The 17,629-nt window shown below is 45.8% G+C and overlaps 1 non-coding gene and 1 pseudogene across 1 annotated transcript; one reads left to right on the top strand and one right to left on the bottom strand.

Annotated features, from left to right (window-relative positions):
* The first annotated feature begins 14,064 nt into the window (after positions 1-14,064).
* Positions 14,065-14,140, top strand: TRNAN-GUU. Its single transcript has one exon. It is a non-coding gene; the product is annotated as a tRNA-Asn (tRNA).
* A 1,826-nt stretch (positions 14,141-15,966) lies between these two features.
* LOC122037615 lies at positions 15,967-17,628 on the bottom strand (annotated as a pseudogene).
* Between the last annotated feature and the right edge of the window lies 1 nt (position 17,629).

Genomic DNA, 17,629 nt, shown 5'->3' with positions numbered 1-17,629 from the left:
ACCCTCGCCCTACGCCGATTGAGATCTTTCCTTGTGCGGTACAGGTCAATTTGGCTCTTGAGGGACGGTTCATCGGAACTTCAACCAGAAGAGGTAGGCTCGGGTTCCTGGTATAGGTATAAGAAAGCCTGTAGAGCTAAATAGAGGTAGACTTGACTTCTATGCGTACTGAGCTGAGGTGCTAATGCTTCCCGCAGGGAGAAACTTTCTTAGTCAGACTTCCTTGATATGATAGGTGAGACTTCCACGAAAGCACGGATAAGAATCATCTTAGTATGCAAGGCCTTCGATCTAAAGGGAGCTTCGGTGTCTTCTTTGCTTTTATAGAATATCCGCTGCTGCTAAAGGAAATGGTTCTTAGGTCGGTGAAACTGTCCCTGTAGCTAAAGTCAAGTCAAGCCAGTTCATTCATTCATGGCAATCGGTCTAGTCTGTAGCCTTAGTCTTAGTACGCGCACTAGAAGGGGCTACCGAATGCGCCAGTGAGACAATCAAATCTTATTTGTGTGCCGGCCTACCCCTTGAAAATGGAAGGGCATGGAGAAGCGGATTCCTACTTCTTAATAGAATAGCTTGATCGACCACCATCCTTATTGACCTTCCCTCGGGTTGGTATGCTTGTGTGTCAAGCAATCCTGCTTCGGTAGCAGACTTCGGTCAAGGAAATCGCTTCAAGCAATGGCTTTGGATCGACCTGACTTCTTAGAGAGGAAAGCCAGTGAATGAAATCCGTTGAAATAAGAAGTCTTTATGGCTCAAGCAGCTAGCGGACCTCCTTAATTGAGAAAGTCAAGCATGTCAGCACGCCCCCTACCTATGTAGTGGGCTTCCCGGTAGTTTGCGGGACGCTATTGGAATCGGTCTATCGTTTTTGGCCTATCTCCATATGTATTCTTGAAGTGCCTTTCTCATAGTTCCCTTCCCGGGCATTGATGGAGAGGGAATATACTTCCCCACTGAACGAGGAAGGCAGCAATCTCCTTAAGATAGTTGGGCAGTCCCCAAAAGAAGCGGCCAGAGGAGACATTCATTAATAACGGATCTCGACCCCTCACCCGTACTGATGGGAATGACGGGCACTGCATCTTAAGATGCCGAAGTCGAGGAACTGAACCAATTACTTTAAAGGCTGGCATCCCGGACTGATAAAGGATCAACTAGGAAGACTGGGCAGAAAAAGATCTTCTTACCCGCAGTAGCGACAATCAGGAACACTACTTCTATAAGATGATTATCACCATTTTCCTTACAATAGGGGCATTGACTTCAGTCTCAACTAGACCTAGACCTAGACCTTAGGGATTTTCTTGGGGTTCATACATGCATTGATCCAGTCGAAGAAAACCTGCTTCAGAGCGACTACTCCGCCTAGCGTATCTTACTGCCCGCCCCGGGTTCTATATGCTCGGTTCCACAATCAATCCCAGATTCATCTATTTGAGGGAGGTCCAATTCCGCGCTCTTCTAATTGCTTAGAAGGGTTCTTGAACCCTTTACATCTAGGGCTCATCGAAGCCCTATTCTGTATATTCAGGAACAGGGCTATCAAATGGTCGACTGTGAAACCCATCAGGGTTCAAAAATAGTAGACTTTAAGCCCTCGATCGGCGATCGTTCAACGGACTACTTTTGCGATGTCTGTCACATAAAGAAGCTCAGCAAGCCTTGCAAGAAGTACATGCTTTACTAAGAGGGGCATAGGTTTAGTGGTTTGCTGGGTTGGTTTTGCTCTCTACCTGACTCACGGGGGGATGGAAAGAAGAGAGGTCAACTGGAGTGGAAGCCAAACGACGGGGCCGAGAATCTGTGATCGATCCGAAGAACCACTGCCAGATACGATTCTGCTCCCCCAAATTACTACCAAAAAATCTACCAAAAAATGAGATTCTTGCCCGGCTTTCTTTCGGCTTAAGAAGGCTGCAGTGAGAATGAGGATCACTTCGGAACTCTAGGGGGATGGGCGTTTTAGGGCGGGATCCAAAAGCTCTCCAACGTGTTTCGGAGCCTTCGGCCGTGAGAGGAGAGGGTCCTTTGGCTTCCTCAGGGCCGTGTGAAGCAACACTTGCTTTAGCAGCCATGTGATGATTCAAGTTCGTGGTAGCCGTAGTAGCCCCCTCGGGGGGCAAACGCCGCTCTTGATGGGTATTTGAGGGGCAGTACTTTCATTTTGCTTTCCCCAAAAGTGTTTGTAGGGGCATTCGCTTCATAATGATCTTATAATGAAGTTCAGTTTCGGATAGCCATTCACTCTAACCCCACGTCTTTCTTATCTGGACTGACGAGAGGAAGCGGAAAAACACTCATTCTTTCGTCCCTCTCTACGTCTATCGGGAGCAGCTGTGATAGGATTTGCCGGCAAGAAGTCATGAAAGTAGGAAAAACACGTATCTACACCACAGAACGCTTTGCTTTCCAGTCCAAGGTAAGCTTCCACCTCAAGTACCAAGCGGGAAAGAGTGACTTGATTAGCAAAGCACAAGAAGGCAGTGGCCGGACAAGAATACGGTATGGAGCTACCTTCGATGATCTGTCCTGTAAGGGAATTGACCTTTACTGCCAATTGACTGGTAAAATAGACCTTGCATGAGCCTCATTTATGGGTTAAAGAAGTTCCGGATGCTCTCCGTCTCCTGTGTTAAAGAGCTTTCCAAATCCAGTGTTAAAGGAAGGCACTTCAATATATAAACTGGTGCACGGGGTTCAGGAGAGGGTATTTGACTTATTGGCTCGACCGGAGGGAGCGGGAAGAGGTGAGGGCTGCAGCTTTTTAATGTTTCAATTCCCTTTAGAGGTTCCACTCCTTCAGTTAAAGACTTCTAGGTACGACTGAGTTGGAAGAGAAAGAGTTCTTTGTATAAACCCTTCCAACTGAGTTCATGGGCAGAAGTACTCAACTTGATGTCATATTCAAAAGCAGGATCCCATCCGAGTCTTCCCTTCCTTCTGTCAGGTCTTTTTCCCTTGTTCGCTATAAGGACCTACCTCGGGCTCGAGAGGGACTCAAAACTCACAGAAGGGAGCGGACTGAAGCAAATGCTTTTGCGCTCCAATTCATTAAGAATAACTGGAGGCTGCTGCTTCTACTCATATAATGGCGTATAGCTCCGAAGAGCTGAAAAGAAAGCAGAAAGGCTTAGGGTACCCACTGGATAGGTGAGACGATAGTCGATTGGCGAAGAGCTGAAAAAAGACGAAGGGAAGGGGCGACGTGTAGACGAGCCAGCGCAATACCATCATGACTTTTGGGAATCAACCGATTGAGCTCGCCCGAAGGGCGAGGGGCGAAGAGCTGAACGAAGGGAAGGGTATCCTAAGATAGAGCTCGACTGATAAGGAGAGGGGCGACTAAAAGAGTAGTTGAGCCAGCGCCATACCGTCATTTAGTTGGGAGATCGTAGACTTAGATATGCTCGACCATAAGGGAGAGGGGCGACTACAAGAGTATTTGAGCCAGCGACCGATAGGTCGATAGTAGGAGACAGATATGCTCGACTGATAAGGAGAGGGGCGAAGAGCTGAGAAGAAACGACAGGGAAGGGGGATTGGAGACGTAAGGATCGAGCTCGACTGATAAGGAGAGGGTACCCACTGGAGATGGATATAGATAGGTGAGACGATAGTCGCCTAAAAAACCATCAGCAGTATTTGAAGAGCTGAACAAAAGTTTCATTCTTTGAACTTTTGGGTACCCACTGGATATGGATAGGTGAGACGATAGTCGATTGGCGAAGAGGACCAGTTTGACATCTCATTCAAGATAGAGTGAGTCATCCATCCAATTCCTATGTTCACAGAGGGGCCCGAAAAAGAGAGTGAGTGAAAATGATGCACTACACGGACGCCATTTGGACCCTACGAAAGCAAGCCCCGAGCTGGTCCGTACCAACCAAGAAGATTGGCTTCATTTGCCATGTTGAGGGCTCATAAGAAGCTCATGTTGGAAAGCAAGCATGTGCCCAATCAGGATCTAACGGTCTTACAGGATGGATTGACCTACGACTCATTTACTCAGGCCCTTTCTCACTGACTTCTTCCTTCATTCGGAGAAGTCATCAGGAATGGAACCAGTGGAAAGTCGTATGCAGAAGAGAAGTGCAAAATGGGCAAAGACGAACACTTTGGAAGCGAAAGATGCACCGATTGATGCTCTTCCAGCCCAGCTGCTCTTTATTGAGCTCAAAGTGGATGAGAGAGAGGCTTTTCTATGCTCTCTATGCTATGGTCTTCTCAATTGCCTAGTCTCGGTTCAAAGACAGTGGAAGGATCCATCCATCCGCCTTTCTATCTCCACAGCGCTGACCTGCACTTTCCACCTAGTTCACCGACCTCACGAGTCTGATTTGGCTCTCTATTGTCCACCAAGGAAACTCCAAACAACTCCACTGGGACTGAGCGATCTCATCGATCTGACCTTCCTACTCGGTATGGAAGGACTCTTGACTGACTCTGAGACTCAGTCTTCTGACTTGGATTGGCATACTGGGGTCAATTCCACCCTATCCTCTTGAAGCACCCTGCTTCCTTTACGTACAGCTAAGGTTTTCATTCCTAACTCATCAAATCAAGTAGACAGACTTCTAGGTGACGTGGCCCTTTCCTGACATCATCACACCGGGGATCCGCTTTCAAAAACAAAAAAGAAAGGAAATAGAAGCAGCCTTACTCTCATCTTTTTGTCGAAATCTCTATGAGCTAAATGATGTCACTCGAGTGTTGAGCTTTCAATTTTTCAAGACCATCCAAGGCTGTAGCCCATTATCCGACCTTTCCTTTCGCCAAGACTGTTAGAAAGGATGTAAAAAGGAAAAGGTAGAAACCGAGGGATAGTGAGTTGTTGGGAGGTTCCCATGGGTGATCCATTCAATTAGTTGCAAAAACTGGTCTAGATAGAAAGTGCAAAATCCCCCACTTCTAGAGATGGATACGACCAACCGAGGCACTTCGTTCTAAAGACAACAGATGCTGCCGCTGCGAGACAAAAAAGTGGCTCCTCGGAATAGCAGTGTGATAGTCCGATCGTCGTGCTGAAAGCTTAGTTCACTTAAAATAACTTACTCCACTCGGCTGAGAGATGCCCATCGATCACTCGAAGCTCCACCAACAACTCCTGGCTCAGCCTGTGATGAAGTAGATCGAGCTCACTACGCCCTACGACAACAGCACGCTTGCTTGCCAGTCTCCAAGGGGTTAAATAAAGACTCACTACACTGTTCCAATAGCTTTGACTCCCTAACATTGATTTGACTCCCATCCCCTAGTGAAAAACTCTTCTCTTTTTCCAGAGGGGAGGGACTTCCCCAATAGTGACTTCATGCAAGCAAGAAGAGGGATTTTAGTGAGGCTTCCCTAGTCAACTTATCCCAAAAAGTGCATATTCGGTCAATCAGTCTAGCCACTCCCTTACTAATGTCTTTCGAATCTCTTTATTCTAAAATATATATGTGAAAGCGGAGTAGCTTGCAGAATCTATAGTATCTATGAAGGGCATTTGTATCAACGCATTCCAAAAACAGGATTTCGAAAACCGGGAGCAGTTCCTATTACAAATGTAGTGAAATCAATAAATAAGAGGCAGTGTTAACTGTCTTTCAAACTGCCTACAAGGCTTCTAAAAAGCGCTTTAACGAGATCGCTTCCCACCTTCTCATCTCAGAAAGCGTCTGAGGTTGCATGCGCGTTTTAGGTTTTTTTATCTTTCGGTGCTGGACCAAAGAGAAGGCTTTAGCAAAAGTTCCCTACTAACTGTAGAAGAGGCTGGAAGATTCTTTTGAAAGGAGTATCTCAAGCAGGAGTACTAGGGCTGCTAAAAGCTCTTTTATAGGATGACCTAAGATATTGCACTAGAAGCCTTGAGGCGAAAGAAAGTGCTTTTTAAAAGAAGTATTAAGTATATTCCCTTCCCTTCCAGCCAGTCCATCTGGTTCCAGCGGCACGGGTTCTAAAGTGAAAGATGAAATGACTCGACTGAATAGAAGAGGGATAGCTGGTTCTAGGGCTAATATCTATCCTGTGAACAAGTCAGTTTCCTTTTCTCTAGTTTCCCTCAATGCTGTTTTAGTTATCTTCAAGCCAGTGTTCTTCTGCTTTACCAAGGGTTTCTTTGGCTAGTGCCATTGTATCAGTAGTTCATATAGGAAGAGTTAGACTGAAAAGATAGAGCCAGGAATTTCATCGATCCTTCCTCAATTGCTAATTCCATGTCAAAAGCATAATACCCCAATGCCTGACTTCTCTCTGATTCTGCTTTTCCTGACTTACTCTTAAAAGAGACTGAATTAACAAGATCCTGTGAATACTCTCTGGTTCCCATTCTCTTTTTCCTACTTACTTCTTGACTCCCTAAGGTGGAGAGTAGTGAAGTGATTCACAGGTGTGGAGCACGAACTACTCGTCTTAGTTTAAATAAAGAATACTCAAAATTCTTGCCTGCTCGTATTAAGACGTGAAAGAAGTCGAGGGGGAAATGAGAATCGTTTTTTAATAGTTAGGAATATTAGTAAATACGCAGGACAGGAGAAAGAAAGATTTCTGATCGAACTTCCTAAAGAGAAAGAGGGAGTCCGGCTGAGCTTCATTGACGAGGAAAAACTACTAAGCTCGAAGGCCGGTTGAACATTCGTCACCTGCCACTTACCTATCTTATTTCTTTTTGAACTATCCTCCCTCATCCAATCACGGGGGTAAGTTATGCTTGCCTTGATTGAACTGCTCTTGACGTACTTGCAGGATATAGTGAAATTGAAACTGCCTCTCCTCCTGCTTCTATCGCTTCTATCAAAGCTGCTCTCTTTTTTTCCCCTTTCTTGGATCTCCAGCTTCCGTTGGTCATGCCTTTTGTCCGCAACCTTCTCTTCCGGCCCAGGGGCCACAGTCTCCTTTTTCAAAATCTCTTTTCGGTGCAGATCCAGACCAGGTACAGGTCCTTCTTCCACTTAGGGTGGTGTCATTTTTCAAATCAGTAATGAAAGCAGTTTTTAATTAAGATTTTTGAATATGATTTTCTTTCCTTCCTTGTCATGAGGGACTTGGTCTAGGCGTAACTATTACCTGTTCCCGCGCTTGAAGAGACTGGGCTGCATGCTAACGCTTCTCAGTCTAACGCGTTATTACATGAACTCGTCACTGCGCGGGTCAAAACAATCAACCAACAATAGTCGGCTCCGCATCACAGGCACACATTATAGTTTCACGGGGAAGGATCTTGTGTGTAGCCAAATCAAAACAATCAAGGTCACATGGCACTCGCTCAATCAATCAATCGAAAATAGGAAGGGCCGAGGAAGGACGGGGTGGAGTACCAGTCATTCGAACCTACAGCTACTGCTACTGATCTTGTGCAAATGCGCAAAGTAGCGTGTCCCGACCGAACTCCCGTTGTAAAGGGCAGCATAGGTAGGCTGTATAGGGAACTACTACTATATATGAAATATAGGCTGATTTGACTTTACTTAATTGAACGAATGAAAGAACTTCGTTGCTCTTACGATCTTTGATATCTTGATTTTCTCCATCTAATTCCTTATCCATCACAATTAATTATATAATTGGCAATATATGGCAATGGCATTCTGTCTTCTTGGTTCTTTTCTTGGTTCTTGAGACTTTCTCATGTGGTACTCGCTCTATTCTATTGTTCGATACTCAGATTCGTTAGTAAGATGGGAGGGTGGGCACTTGAATCTCATTGAATGAGGGCCGAACAAAGGAATTATATCTGCTCCCCCTGCGAGTGCATCTTTTGTTACTTGTCGAATGCACTTCCCTGCGAGTCGAAGCCATGCTCATAGACTTTATATATTATCTTATTGGCAGAACTCATAGGAAGGGGTCTCTGTTCTCACTCCTGTTCTACCTCTCTGTGTTCTTTCTACCTCGTATTGATATGTAGAAAGAAAGAGATGGCTCCCAGGGATATGGCAAGGATAGGTTCACGATCACAATTTAGGCATAGCTGTGATGCGCTCAGTCCATATAATATACGAGGGTTCGGTCACCACACCAACTACTCTCCCCGCTCCGCCCCTTTGATCTTTGCCTCGTCACCTATCTGTTGTCCGTGCCCCCAACTAGCCGAGTCACCGACGTAGAACCGAACAAGAATGAATCGACACCGAACTCGGCTGAACAGAATGAAGAGACTGAGACCTTCTCGAAGCCGAAACCGAACTATTCTATTCTCATTGCTCCCGCCTTTATTATATTTTTTTGAATGGCATGGACCGCCTTCTAGCCTCCTATTAGATCCGGCTTTCCTCCCTTTGGTCACCTCCCATTGGTCGCCTAGTTCTTGGTCGCTTTGCTCCCTTCCTCTCATCCCCGACCTCTCCTCCTATCAGAGCCTATCCTGGGCGAGCTTCGTAGGCGCATCACGGAGCTTCTTCGTAGGCTATCGAAGACTTTCGCTTCACTTGGCTCTCCGCTGGCACTCAACAATCAATCCCACGTAGCGGTGCAAAAGGCAGGGAGTGTAGATTGGACCGCCCCCGCTCTGGTTCTCTACTTCTGTGTAGTCGAGCGAGATGAATGGGACCGTTCTTCTTCTATAGTGGCAGGGGCTTCACTTTCAATTTCTGTGGATTCAGTTAGAGAGAAATTCATATGACTCCTCTTTCTTTCATGCAAATGGGAATATGCTTCCTATCCCTAATCCCTTGAGGAAGGCGGAAGCGTAGAAGGCTGACGCTCACGTCTCTTCTGTTAGCACTTCCTTGCGTCACTCTACGTCGTTCTCACTCGTTCCTATGTTAGATCTTGGCTTCGTTCTTCCCTTCGTCGAGAAAGCATCAATCACTGGCACGCGTCACGGGTTAAAATAAGGCAGCCGCTCCTTTTCGACCAAAGAGTGCTGCTTTTGAATAGCATCCCGTACGACTTGGGCGCTTCGGTTCTCGTTCGCTCCTTTCCTCAATTGAGCACGCACGTCCTTGATAGCATTCCATCGTAGAGACTTCGCACTTCCTACCTCGAGTCCGGCTACTATTGATTGTTTTGTCCTACTAGGTCATCTGTCGCTCCTCTGAATTGGCTGGAGAAGGCATGAAAATCAGACTCCTTCTTCCTTCCGACACGAGTCTCCATCTCCCGCTCCTCTGACTATCGTTCCGGTCTTGCTCCCTTTGTCTATAACTGCCTCTAGTTCTGGTCTAGCGGAGCACAGCACCTCGGCACTTGAGTTGAGTTTGCTTCCTCTCCTCCCTCCGCCTGGGTCCGATTACTGGGAATATCACCAAACGAAGATATTGGCATTGGCACTACTGAAGCTAGCTCCTCAGACCGGTGAGCTGGGACCGGCAAAGTTGAGCGATAGCGAAATCTTTGCAATCCGAAATAGGCGGTCCGAAGATTCTTTTCTTAGTTGCATGCCCGAACCCTTTCTATTATATAAAGTGGCGTGGCTTCTCCTCCTCCCCGATCTCATCTAATTGAAGGAACCCTTGATTGTGCACGCACTGATTGTCTAGCGAGCTAGGATCCTGAGAGCGATTGGAAGAGCCTTCTTAGCCGAGAGGAGAGAGACCAATTGAAGAGCTTCATTGGCGGGCTAGGACTGCGAGCTCTGATCGGGTGGGGAGGTTGAGTCTCTGGCGCGTTCCATGTAGTTGAACTTGCCTGGTCGTGGTCCTTTCTTAGGCCCCGGCTATGCCCTCCTTTCTTAGGTCCCGAAGCTATGCACCGGAAGCTCGGCATCTCGTTTAGAGCTAAGCTTGTCGTTTCTGACCATTGGAAGCGCTCCACCTGTCCGCTGTAGCTTCACCTTTATTCTCTTTATCTGGAGGGCTCTCGTACGTCGGCTCCCCACTTGCTGAGTTCTCAAGGGCGGGCAGCTACTCGTAGATGATATGATCTCATTTCCCCACCTATAGTACCGCACGAGGAGAGTAAACTGCGCACCGGCTCGCTTCCTATGCCATGCCCTCGCTTTAGTTTAGTGCGTGGCATTCTATAGTTAGAGAGGAGGCGTGCTCCACTTCTCTCTTCGATCTCGGCTTACCAACTCGGTACCCTTTTCCCCCGAGAGTGATGGTCTAGCTTCACCGACTATAGGTCCCGACCTCATATTCGAACTGAACTGCCGTCCCTACTTCAACCGCAGAGTGGGGCAGAGTCAAGCGGCAAAGTTGAGCGGAGCGCTAGCGCGCAGCGAAATCTTTGCAAACTGCAAACTAACGATCTCTGCAATCCTTGTCTAGCTCTACCTACGACTGAATGAATCGACCCGGTCCGATTCCGATTAACTACTGAATGAATCTACCCCGTCGTTCTCACTCGGCCCAAGCAAGAGTCTCTTATCTGAATGGACTTGCATAATAATAGTCGTGAATGGCTATTCAAAACTAATACGGAGAAAGTACTGTAATCTACTCTCAGCGGACATCAGCAGTATTTTGTGAATGGCTATGAAAAACTACTCGAGAATGCTGATGGCCCTTCCCTTCGTTCAGCTCTTCGCCAATCGACTATCGTCTCACCTATCCATATCCATCTCCATCTCCAGTGGGTACCCTTCGCCTAACGGCTCAGCTCTTCGCCCCTCTCCTTATCAGTCGAGCTCGATCCTTACGTCTCCAATCCCCCTTCCCTGTCGTTTCTTCTCAGCTCTTCGCCCCTCTCCTTATCAGTCGAGCATATCTGTCTCCTACTATCGACCTATCGGTCGCTGGCTCAAATACTCTTGTAGTCGCCCCTCTCCCTTATGGTCGAGCATATCTAAGTCTACGATCTCCCAACTAAATGACGGTATGGCGCTGGCTCAACTACTCTTTTAGTCGCCCCTCTCCTTATCAGTCGAGCTCTATCTTAGGATACCCTTCCCTTCGTTCAGCTCTTCGCCCCTCGCCCTTCGGGCGAGCTCAATCGGTTGATTCCCAAAAGTCATGATGGTATTGCGCTGGCTCGTCTACACGTCGCCCCTTCCCTTCGTTCAGCTCTTCGCCCCTAATATTAACTTTAAAGCTCTCCCGTCCTCGGCCCTGCCGCTCGAGCCTATTCTAAAGAAGACCCGTAGCAGCTCTAACCCTCTTTAAGGGACCCGCCAACATTCAACTTTTCTCCCGAGGGCGCTAAGCTCACAAGCGGATTCCAATCACAGGGTTTTGCCGAGCCCTCAACTATAGTGGTGAAGTATACTCCACGAGCCAACCGATTCTGAGGGCCGAGTGAGAACGACGGGGCGACGTTGAGACGGGGTTGCTTCGCTTCGCTCGAAAGCAAGCCATAGAGTGGAATACAAAGAGAGAACGAGCTGACCTTCTTCTTTGAGAAAGGGAAAGGGTGCGAAGCAGGCTGATGAATGAATGTGAATAGCACCATGAGAAAAGGATGTTGATTCTGATCTAAAGAATGCCACAACAAGATCTTCATCTTTCTCCCTTTCCTTGTAAGTCAAAAACTCACCCTTTCCTTTCATATTCAGTGATGCAAATCCTGCCTTTTCTTTTATATGTAATTCCTTCTCTTGAATGCTCAAACCTAGCAAGACCCCACTTTCTGGTTGTGGGTTTATCCATCATTCAATCGGATTCAAGCCTGAGACTTTTCACCTATTCAAACGAGACACTTCATTGCGAAACTTACTCGAACAAGAATTGCGAAACTTCGGAGCAGTAACCAATCCTTTTCTCGTCTATCGAAAGCATCTTTGATTTATTACGGTACATCCTTTTCACGCGCCCACCCCTTATAGCTTTGAAGCCTTAGCTCTCGATTTGCTCGACAAAGCACGAACCGTTTTAACGTAAACTACTGCATTGGGTCAAGAACCTCAGGAACGGGCGCAGAGCCCTAGTGAAGCGGTACCTCCATACTGAACACCAACTCAGACCGAATAGCTTGCATCGTCACTTTCGGATCAAGATCCTTCCCTCCAGCTTATGCTTATGCGGGTGATTCTGCTTTCTTTTCTTCAGCGTTTGAAACAAGCGATCAAACTAGAAGATAGTGAGCACGTATAAGGCATGTAGCCATTCACTTTAACCATTCACTTTTTGCTTCTAATGCTTTCTCGGGTAGCAATGAAGGGAGGAAAAGTAGATTAGCAGATCGAAATACAAGAGAAGAGCAGCTTTCGGTCGGAGTCAAAGCTATTCTCAAAAAAAAGTAGAAGAGAGATGGAAGAGCAGAAATGAAGCTTGCTAGCGGATGAGATTGAAGACGAGCAGCTGAAGGTAGGGAGAAAGATCGTAGTAGTCAAGGAATAGCCCACTTTCGTACCCAAGGGTTGACCTTCTGTCCTATGTCCTAGTTCTTGGCACTGGGAAGAGTCTCTATCTATCACCTATAGTGACGGATAAGGAGCAATAGACTAGAACCATTAGGCTAAGCCCATTAGACGTAGACGGAATGAGTCTGAGCTGGGACCAGTTTCATCAGTTTCCTTTGTGAAGGTAATATCGTCAAACCCCGTTTAAGAGAGCTTGCCTTCAAAAACCCACGGGCAGAAATCATATCGTAGTTTTGAATAGCCCCACCCTAAGTAATCTCGCAAGAAAAGACTGCTTCTGTCAACTGGGGCAATGACGACTCCTGTAATTTACGACTAATCCGACGCCATTCAAATATTCGACTGTTGCTGGGCTTGGAAAAAAGGAAGAAGAAGGGGCAAAAGAAAGAAATGCTTTTTTATTGAAAAAGATGTGGCAGTGCTGCTGCGAGAGCAGTTGCCTTTTCTTTATCCTGTAGTGGAAGTAGCAGGACGACTTGACTAGGAGTTTAGTTTCAGGCTTGTATCTTGTTAGAAAGATACATGAAAAATGCAAATGTAAATTACACGTTCTTTTCGAAAGAGAGCTCTTAGCGGGCTTAGCTACCCGAATGGAACTCATTTAGCCCCCTAGTTCAAGGGGCAAGAAAGAGCCAATTCAGCTTAGTGTGCCTCAAAGACATACCGAGGTTGGATGCGAAATGAGGAGCGAATGATAATGACGCAATAAGCAAATGGTTTTGAAGTTCCCAGCTCAAGGCGATCAGTAAAGTAAATAGAATAGCCTCATTCCCCATAGATAGAGCCCCAGCTCAAAGGAAAGAGAATAGGTGCGTAAATTTAAATTAAAGAAAGTAAATCAGTTCATCATTCCGCATTCACTCGCGAGATATTATGAGAAAGAAGAAGGGCCGAGTGAGAACGACGGGGCGACGTGGAGGGATCGACCGTCAGGGACGAGCAAAGCGACGTGTGACTACCTAAAAACCCATCAGTAGTATTTTGGGTAGACGAAAGGATAGGCTCGACTGATAAGGAGAGGGACGAGCGACAGCGACGTGTGACAATGACGAGCAAAGCGACGTGTGACTAAAGGAAGGGCCGACTAGGAGGGTAGGGGCGAAGAGCTGAACGAAGGGAAGGGTAAGATCAGTATACGTTTTGAATTCAATACCATTTTAGCTGTAATCTGCTCTGATTCTTTCGTAGTGTCTTTTTTGAATCTCGTCGGATACCCATCAGAAGAATTTAGTCGTAAATTGCCTTTGGGGCCCTTCCATTCACGACTACTATTAATTGGGACGAGCGATTATTATAGCGACGTCTCGACCGTGAGGGCCGACCATTATATATATATGGGCAGGGCTAGATCTTTCTACGTTTTTCATAACTATTGCCATGAACTACTACTGATGGGTGAGGGTGAGGGAGAGGAACGATTTATGCTTATGCGATAGCGACGTGGAAGAGAGAGGTTATGAAAGTAGCTCGAGTTACTCAGCAGCAACTTCTATTCAGTCGTGCCTCAGACAAAGAACTACTGCTTATACGGACTAGGAAGGGACAAGATAAGATTCAACCAAACAACAGTCGTGAAAATGGTATAAGATCTTCTCATTCCCTCGGTAGAGTGAGTCTACTTAGCGAACTGGCAGGACGCGGAGAAAGATTGATCAATATGCATATCGAGAGTGGATGGTTGACCGCCGCCCCCCTTGTCCTGTCCTGGGGGCTCTCCAGCCGGGGAGGGAAAGGGGACGTCACCCTTTCTTTAGGTCTATGTGAAAAATATAAAGTGACGAACTTTTTCTCTTTTCGGTCATAGTGGTCCAAAGAACGAGAGTCGGCTTCCTTAAGTCCGTTGGTCCTCAGTAGCTCAGTGGTAGAGCGGTCGGCTGTTAATGGTATTTCTGGTCGTAGGTTCGAATCCTACTTGGGGAGATTTGTCTTAATTAAAGAAAAAAGAATGGAATGATCTCGCTCGCTTTGACCGTTAGGGCCGAGTGAGAACGACGGGGTTCGCTCTCTTTCTTTCTATAGCATTCTATCACATTCTGTTCTACTTTATTTGAGAATCGCCGTCAATACCTCGGCTACGATCCGGGATAATCCCTTGTAAATAGCCAATTCCGGAATTCTCAGATGATGTACTAGCAGTGCATTAAAGATGCAGTCATCGATGATCCCGATAGGCCACAAGACGCGCGAGCAAACATATTAATGACGAGGAACGCTTGCTATGCTACTCATACTTATACTGGCTCTGCTATTCTGCCCAAGCCTGGCTGAGGAAGAGTTACGGGGAGTCAAACATTAATATGCTGATTCCGGACTTTTTTTTGACTATATGTAATGATCGAATCTTTCACTTTAAATAAAGAAAGTAAGGACATTCCATTTAGAGAAAAGACCATACCCAAGTTCAATAGCTTTAGATCCGCTATCCCGATCATTCTTTTCCTACCCCCAGAGGGAAAGGCCCTTCCAAAAAGGGAAGGTTGTGGGCGAGGAGGGATTCGAACCCCCGAGACCGTGGTTCGTAGCCACGTGCTCTAATCCTCTGAGCTACAGGCCCCACCCCGTCTCCACTGGATCTGTTCCCGGGAGTACCCTCAAGAACCTTTCCTCTCCTCAGCCATTTCGGGTTAAGAAGATGTGAAAGCGCCTTTCTAGATATCTATAAGAAATAGAACAGTGCGTTCCGAGGTGTGAAGTGATAGAGAAGAGATGTAATAATTGGGATTTTTAATAAGACGACCTTTGCATTTTGGATTTTGATCTCTTGCATTTCATATTTCAAAATAATAAGAAAGTGGAAGGGAAGCTTTTTATCATTAAACAAGAAGGACTCTACAGAAAAACTAAAAGAGTCAATTCCAAGAGTGAAATCAAAAGGAAAGGTACGAGTGAGAACGACGTGGGCAGATCAGTATACGTTTTGAATAGCCATTAACGACAAAATACTGCTGCAAAATACTGTAATCTGTTGGGATCGACCTCAAATATCAGGTCCGAGTGACAACGACGGGAGCGACAGCGACGTGAAAAGAGTGAATGCTTGAAGTTCATGGTTATTTGTTAGCGAAAGGCACGGGATCCAACTTCAGCAAATGGCTCCGAACAGCAACTGCTTGAGTCGTGAATGGCTACTTATCCGTGGGTCTAATATGGTGAAAGTGAGAAGTACTTGGAAGGGCACTGAGTTTCAGATCGCTTTATTTCTTTTTGGCGTCGAGCTATTTATCCGCCCCTACAGTATCGTCACCGCAGTAGAGTTTCACCACCATTGGTGTGGTTCCTCTACGCCTAGGACACCAGAATCTCGAACCAAACCATGAACGAAGAAAGGCATGAGAGAAAAGCATATTGGCTAGTGATTGTGAGGCCCCAATTCTTGACTGGAAGGGACACCAAAGGCCTCTGCCCTCTAATCCCTTGGATAGATAGAGAGGGTGGGCAGTTGGTTTTTAATGTTGTCAAACAGTTGAACAATGAAAACAAGGGCCGAAGGGATCGCAATACGGGTCAGATCAGTATACGTTTTGAATAGCCAAAAACAAAATACTGCTGATGGGTTTTTAGCTGCGGTACAAATTATCTTAATATGCTTGTTGCCTTCCGAGAGATGTTGTTCATGTGAATTAAGCTACTGACAAGAGTTCGAGAAAGAGTTCGGGACTAGATTCATTTAAATACGCTCGCGGGTTCAGAAAGAGTTCATATTCGTTCATGGTCCGAGATTCAGAGTTCATGTTCATGGTTAGAGTAAGAAAGACAGGTTAAAAAGAACCGGACGGGACTGAAAACATATCAATCATAAGGAGTGGCTCGTTCGGGACTCATTATATTTAATACGTACGAGGATAGACCCTTGAAAGGAGTAACTCGACCTGCGGGAGCGGAATGAAGATATTCTTAAGCTGCTCCTGTTCTTGTTCTAGGGACGAATTCTGGAGAGGGACAATCTTCCGATTTGCCTGACTATCGCGGGTAATCCGATTTGCCTCATCTTCCGTTTCTAGTATGGATACGGCATCTGAAGACTAGATAGAGGCGGGGATTAGCTTGATAGGAGTCAGACAGTCTAAATCGCACTCGATAAATGACTTTTGAATCGACAGATGAGAGGGAATTCGCACATTCAACTTAATGCAAGAAAGAGTGTATATAAAGAATCTTCTTTTACTTGCAAAAAGAAAATCTTCTTGTGAGGATCAGTATAAATGATCTTTCCCTCGTGTTCGGCTATAGCGGAAACCCCCGAATCTAGAGCCGTTTGACGTTCCAGTCCAGTTCCAACAATGCACCTCTCGGACTGAGAAAGCGGAACTGCTTGGCGCTGCATATTAGAACTCTGCCCGATTCGCATCATTATGCTCGATAAAAGGAATGAGAGAAGCTCCAATATCAAAATATTGGAAGGGAAAAACACTTCTAAGATGAATCTGTTCCCATGCAATAGTCAGGAACTCTTGACGGAGCTGGAACAACCTGTTCTTCCTGAATACTCTGATTCAAGGCCAAAGAATTTCCAGCTGCTACCCTATAATATTCATCTCTATTTGGTGATAAAGAAACTATCTGTGCCTCTGATCTTTCAGATATTTCATAAAACGGACTCTTTATGGATCCCCTATGGCCAATCCTCACATGAATGGCTAAGGATCCAATAAGTCCAACATTGATTCCTTCGGACGTATCAATTGGACAAATACGTCCGTAGTGGCTAGGATGAATATCTCGTATCCGAAAACTTGCAGTTTTACCCGTCAATCCTCCAGGACCCAAATAACTCAATTTTCGCCCATGAACAATTTGTGTCAATGGATTAGTTCGATCCAAAACTTGAGATAAAGGATGTAGGCCAAAAAACGATTCATAAGTGGTTCTTAATGAAGTTGAAGTTACCAAATTTTGAGGAGTCGGTATCAATTTATGACGAATTGCTCCAGATATAGTTCCTCGAACTGCGTTTTCTAAACGAACAAGAGCCAGTCCAAATTGATCCTGTAACAAGTCCGCTATAGAACTCATACGTTTCTTTTTCAAGTGATTCATATCATCAAGCCATTCCTAATTTCATTCCGATCAAATGATCCACAGCAGCCAATACATCTCGTGGTAACAAAAATGTATTGTTCTGAGGTATATCAAGATTCAGTCTACGGTTCATATTTCGTCGACCAATCCTTCCTAATTCACATCTTTGTTGAAAAAATCTCTTTTGTAATTCCTTACATAAGGACTCAGAAAATATCGGATCCCCGCCTACACAAGCAAATTGTTGATCAAATTCCAAAATAGCACTTTCTTTTGACCCTTTTCTCCTTATCATTCAGATTAAGGAAAGACAAGAAAATTTCAGGGTAACAAACATTATCCAGAATTTCTCTTAGATTCGAACCCATAGCCGACGATAGAACTAGAATA

Source organism: Zingiber officinale, unplaced genomic scaffold, assembly GCF_018446385.1.
Source record: "Zingiber officinale cultivar Zhangliang unplaced genomic scaffold, Zo_v1.1 ctg68, whole genome shotgun sequence".
NCBI lineage: Eukaryota > Viridiplantae > Streptophyta > Magnoliopsida > Zingiberales > Zingiberaceae > Zingiber > Zingiber officinale.
This window is presented reverse-complemented; position numbering and strand designations above follow the sequence as displayed.